This window comes from Sturnus vulgaris, chromosome 22 (genome assembly GCF_052056855.1).
Source record: "Sturnus vulgaris isolate bStuVul1 chromosome 22, bStuVul1.hap1, whole genome shotgun sequence".
NCBI lineage: Eukaryota > Metazoa > Chordata > Aves > Passeriformes > Sturnidae > Sturnus > Sturnus vulgaris.
The window spans coordinates 8,378,157-8,384,685 of NC_142264.1; positions in this window are offsets into that span (position 1 = coordinate 8,378,157).

Consider the following 6,529-nt stretch of genomic DNA (forward strand, 5'->3'; position numbering starts at 1 on the left):
AGCTGAACTTGTTCCAATCACCATGAATAAAAAGCTCCAGGTGATTTCCATCCTTTAAGGCATTTTAGAACATCATTCTTCAGACTTTTAGCAGTTTCACATCTGGAGAGAAAGCTCCTGTCCCCCTGAGGAGACAGGTTATATTGCCTTCTTTTAACATCGATTTTTTGGGGGAGATTTTGACAGAGCTCCATCCTTTGCTGCAGCTTTTCTGTGTGTGCTCATTCTCCTGAGTCATTTGCATCAACTTTGCAGAGTCTTGGGGACTGATCCAGGGAGCCTTTAGGGGCACAAACACCTACAGAGGGTCCTCAGGCTGGAGGGCACAGCTGTATTTAACCCCCAAGGTTAAACAGAGGCACTTTCACCTTCTGATGCTTCATTTCTGTCTTTTAACGGGGAGGTAGAGGAGGAACCAACACTGACCCAGCCCAGCAGCTGCTGTGGGGATAAATCCATTCCAGACTGAGTAACAGAAGGTGACCCTGGCACCTAAGCTACTCTACAGTGGGAATTTTGCAAGATCTTTCCTTATTTGCCCTATAGGGATGGAAAAAAATAAACAACTTCACAGTTTCTTGCCTGAGCAGAAGAGTGATGGAGCTTTCTTACTTTGACAAAGGTGAACTAACAAAGCTTTTCAACCTGCCACAATTATAAATAGACTTTCACCCCACATTCCTGCACTTCCCTTGATGTACAGACTGCATCTCAAGCTAGTGAAACGTTGATTTTTCTGTGGTTCTCATATTATTGCCCAGTAGGGTTCAGTGTATGAATGCTGTGCTGAGCAGACCCTGTTTGTAGGACACAGGGAGATTGGGAGCTGTCAGATGCTGAATGCCAGCTTTTGGGGTGGTTTTATTGCTAACCTGGGTACCTAATGCTGCCAGGTGAATTCAGCTGTGAGGTAACTCTGCTGTCCCAGTGAAGTCTGACCAGAGATGATGTGGTTCCCTAGGAAGGTTTGCTTGTTTTCACCCTGACCTCAGATCTCTCATCTCTCTTTTATCAAAGTTTCTCAACACTTTTGCACAGAGAACAAAAATAACAGCTTCTTCCCTAAATCACTCTGACCCATGTTTAGTTCATAGTTTCACTTCTTGCCATGGCCAGTGATTAATATTTCATACTCAGACAGGGGAAAATTCTGATTATTACAGCAGGGCCATTGCAGAGCCCTGCCTGTCCTAACCCAGACCCTCAGATCTGTGTCTCCAAGACCCCCAGGCTGCACTTCCCATGTCATCACTTCCAAAGCCACTGCTCATCCCCACCCCTGGGTGCCCACAAGCCTCACACTGTCCCTTGGGTGTGGCAGGGCCACATGCAGGTGCAGGCTCTGCTCCAGCCTGATCCTGCCCCACAGCTCAGCCCCCACCTGATTCTGTTCCTGCCTCAGCAGCATCCTCATTTTCCAGGGTTTGGGATAAAACTCTGCCCCATTTCCTGCACAGTGTGTCAGATCATATTATCTGAAAGGCCCTTTCTGGCTCCAGTTCTGTCGTTCTCCTGCAGACTGTGTGGCTAAGATCCTTTGCAGTGATGTTTTTGTGGTGGTGCTGCCTCTCTGAGCCAGTTTTGGGGGTGTGTGACACCGTGCCAGTGTCACTGTCCCCCACACCTCACAAGGTCTCTGCAGACCTCGCCCAGTGTGAACTGGGGCCTTTCCCTTCCCATCCCTGAGCTCCAAGGGTTGTTCCCTCCTGCCACCCAAATCCACACCCTGGCACTTATGGATTTTCTCAGGCCATGATTTTCAGGTGTACACAGATTTTAAGAGCCACACTCACATCAGCAAGTGCAAATGTCCTTTTTCTCCCTCTTCATGAACTTGAAATTGATACAATCCTTTTTTTTTTTCCTGTTTTTCATTAATTAGATCCCAGAGTAAGCACGAGAGTCTGAATATACTTCTGCATGGCTCAGATTGTTTGTTATGCTGCTGAAATCACACCAAAATAGCCTGGTTTTCAAGAAATTATTAAATCCTCGTGGGAAATGAATGTTCTTCTGGTGTTCCATAACAGAGTAACTAGAATTTCAGTGATTCAAAATCTCTAGACATGCCTGAAAATCTAATTTTGAATAACTCTCTATTTTTTTTTTTTTTTTTACTATATTAATTATTCCATTTCTTCCAGCTTTGCAATTAATGCATTATTTTCTTCTGGTCATTAAGCAGGACACAGAGGGGTTTAATACCCAGAAATGAGTTTTCCACTTGGATTGACTCTCTCAAGTGCTGCTGAAAGGCACCACAGGCTTTCCAGCCCCCCAGTTTGGGGGATGCCACATGGGAAGGACTCTGGGAGCGTTTGGGCAGACAATAATTTGGGCAGACAATAAACTCTGTCTCTGACAAATTTGTGGAAGTTATTGCACTTTTATAACTGTTCCATTTGTATTGTTTTATTGCTGCATTTTATTATCTCTTCTTTCTACCTCTGCTTTCTACCTGTGCTCCAAAGGAGATGGATGATGCACATCCACTGCAGCATCAAGAGGTTTTTTGTTTTCCCTCATAACCAATTTTCAGCTAATTTAATACACCAGATTTTCCAGATTCTTACAAGACTGAGTGATATAATTCTTTTGAGCAAGGGAGGCAGCAGCACAGCATGAATAAACCCTCTGCAGCTTCCCAGGGAGATAATACTGCTCAGTGGCAGCTTTAACCTTTCCTTTTTCCTCTCATTTTCCTGCTGTCTGATGTCTATTTTTATCCAGTGATCTTATTTGAGAAACAAAATGAGTAAAGAACATTGCTATTCTTGGAAACCCTCCAAGAGGCTGGGATGAGAGGTGGAGATAGGCAGCATCTCCCTCCAAAGAGTGTTTTGTGCTGACAGCCAAAGGTATCCTCACAGCAGCGCTGGGAATGAGAAATTGGAGTGTCATTTCCTTCAGTCAGAGACCAGCTTTGCTCAGGACCACACGAATGGACAGAGATTGTAATAAATGCAGTTCAAAAATAAACCCAAACAACTTTTTCAGCCCTGGCCAAGGGCTGAGATGAGGAGTTGGAGCAGGACCCCACAGTGATTCATCAGAGGAAACACAAAGCCTCTGACGAGGTGATTCATCCTCTCTGGGTGTTTTGCAGCCACCTCAATTTACTGATTTTGCATTTCCATATCAAATGCTCTCCACAAGTGCTCACATGTTCGTGTGTGTGCAGTGAGCTGCAGCTCAGAGGGGGCTGCAGAACCCTGCAGCCACCGGGGTCTCCCACTGAAGATAAAGGATCTTGGAAATCATCTCATTCCAGGCTGGGTGGAGCTCTGAGCAACCTGGGACAGTGGAAGTTGTCCCTGCCCATGGCAGGGGAGGGATGGGATGATCTCTAGGGTCCATTCCACCCCAGAGCCCTCTGTGATTCCCTGATTCCATAGGAAGCCTGGCAGCATCCCTGCTATGAATGACCCTCAATGAGGATGGTGGCAGGAATCACTCAGGGTAATAAAACAGACATTTTGGTTCCTTTTGTCTCTTAGATCCTGGGTGAGGTTCTGGGAGTCAGCTACATGGATGTAAACACTGCTGGTGGCTTTGACAAGAAATGGACACAGTTCATACAAACCCAGGAACCTCTAATGGCACCTACACTCTTCCCCCACCCTGGATTTCAGTGGCAGCTGGGTGCCCACACGTCTCTCAAAAATTGGGCATTATTGTCTTTGATAAAGGTTTCAGGTATAACAACTTCATTTGGGGTGAATTTCCAGTGACCCCCACGGATGGCTTCTCAGCTCTCAGTGAGTTCATTTCCTTTAGCTGAGGAGTAGAACAATAAGTACTAACAATGGGCTGGGGTATTTTGTATTTCTCCTGACAAAGGCAATCACTTGCAACATCTACCAAGAAATAATTAGAGCTGCTGGTTTTGTGGTTCACTTGTTTTCTGCCTCCCTGCCCTTTTATGCAAAGCTCTTTGCTGCACAGGACACAGCTCGTGCTGATGCAAATTCGGGGCAAGCACCGACTTTAACCTTTTGAACCACAGCCGGGGAGAATTGGTACAACACTGGTCAGGAGACATGAAACTGTGAACTGTGCTCAGCATCATCAGGCAGGTGAGAGTGTGACAGGGGTGCAGGGTGATGTTGTTATGTTTGAAAGCACATCACCACCTCTAAGCCAGAACACAGAGGCAGAGTACCCCAAAACACCTATTTAATGGGGGTGCTCCATCCCTGGCAGCCTCCAAGGCCAGGCTGGATGGGGCTTGGAGCAGCCTGGGATGATTGAAGGTGCCTCTGCCCAGGACAGGATGAGCTTTGAGGTCCCTTCCACCCCAAACCACTCTGGGATTCTGTGATTCTGGGACCTTCCCAGCAGGTTCCAGCCTCTCCAGCTCACCCTGTGGGTTTGATCAGATTTATCTCAGAAAGCACCAGGTGTGCTTTAACCTGCACTTGTGTGCATAAATGTATCCCGTTTTCTCTCACTGACATTCACTGATCTCTTTTCCTTCTGCAGCCATCACCACCACCTGGCTGTTCTTACCTGAGTTTAGCACAGGTGTTTTTCTGTTTGAAGAGCTGACCTGCAATCCAGGTGTGAGTGCAAAGAGCCCAAGAGCTCGCTGAGAACTGAGCCCTCCTCATGACACCACACGAGGTGACATCCTACAAACTACACCACCAGTCTCCTCTGGAATATCACCTACCCCAGTGAGGGATCTCTCTGCTCAGTCATGAGCAGGAGTTGCTGGATCTGCCTGCTCTAGAGTCACTACAAGACCTTGAAAATTCGGATTTTCCTGCATTTCAGAGCTGTGACATCGTTGAGGAGGGCTGGGGAGAAATTACTTTGGTAAGGGATCTCCATGTGCTGCTTCCCAAAGACTGGATTTGCTGCTCTGCACTTGCAGCCTTAAGGGGTCAAACGAACTTTCATAGGCAAGAATTTGTAAATCTTTCCTTTATAATAAAGATTAATTTCCAGGACAAGAACTTCTGCTGCTCGTGGCTGTCCAGAAGTTTCTGCAGGATTTTTTGAGGATCCACCTCATCCAACCTGCCAGGTCTGAGCAAGTGAGAACATTTTCTCCTCCCTTGGTCTCTGGATAAAACAGTTTGTGCCTGTTCCCATGGTGATATGGGATACTCTGAGAGAGACTGCATTGCAAATCTGTAGAAGCCTCTGTAGTGCTGTGCTCCACTAATTTTGTTAAAGACAGTGGTAGTGGATAGGAAAATGCCACAACTCTGCAATGTCAGGGGTGTAAAGAACAATTGGATTAAAATTGAAAAGTTCTACCTTTTATCTGGGAGGCCAGAGCCCAAATGAGAGGAAACTGGAGAACTGCACTCAATAAATGCCTGTTTTTTCTGTTCTGATGTTCCTCCAGAGGAATTTCTTGCTGCTCTCTACTGAAGGCAAGGTGCTGAGCTGGATGGACCATTGGTAAGATCCTCTTTTCCCTCTCTGATATCCCTGTAATATCAAATTGGGATTAGCTGAGACAAATAACCCAGGATATTTTTTTTCCTGTTAAATAAATTCACTGTCTTGAATGGATGTGATTCAAAAGAGGACACACATCCAGCTGTGAACATTGTCAGAAAAACTCATGTGTCTTTTGACTTGGACTGGCCAGAAAGCCAGGAGTCATCCCATAGAAAACATGCAGGGATGTTAACACTGGAACAGAGTGGGAATATTTCCAGATAAATCTCACTGGAGTTGTGTGCAAAGCCAGGGTGATTGTCCCAGGCCAGGACAGGATAGAAGTGAGCAGGAATTCCCTGACTGTAGAAAACCCTGGGATTGCAGACACCCTCTGTGGGCACATCCCAACCTCTGCATTCAGCTGCTTCGCTGTCACCTCTTCCTTTCTGCCCACAACTTGCACCCTGCAGCAGAAATGTATTTCTGACACATTTCTGTGAAACTCTTCCATGAAAATCTCACCCAAATACCTGCAGACCTCCACAGACAAGGGTAGTCATAGAATGATAGAATATCTTGAGCTGGAAGGGATCCAGAAGGATTGATTCCAACTCCCTGCTCCTCCCAGGAGTGCCCAACGCGAGCTCCTATGCCCAAGAGGATCCTCCCGAGGTTCCTGCACCCTTGGCAGGGTTAGTGCTGTGGGGAGCCTATTCCAGAGATCAGCCACCCTCTCAGGAAGAGCCTTCCCACAAAGTCCACTCCGACCTTGCCCTGGGGCAGCTCCCCTCCCTTTCCTGCTGTCCTGGTCACCAGCAGGCACCGGCAGCTCCTGCCCTGCTGTCAGGAGCTCTGGATTGCCATGAGCTCCCCTGCTCAACCATCCTCTCCAGCCTGAACAAACCTCAGATGTTCCTCAGAAATCCTGCCCTTGGTGCCTTTCTCACCCTCCCCTGGCCACACCCTCAGAGTCCGGTGTCCTTTTCGTGCCGAGGTGCCCAAAACTGCTCCCAGCGCTCCGGGTGGGGCTGCAGCAGTGCAGGGCAGAGCAGAACAGAGCTGGTCCATCATCCCCTCCCTCCCTCCCTGGCTGGTGATGCTGTGCTTGGGGCACCCCAGGGCTGCCCAAAGG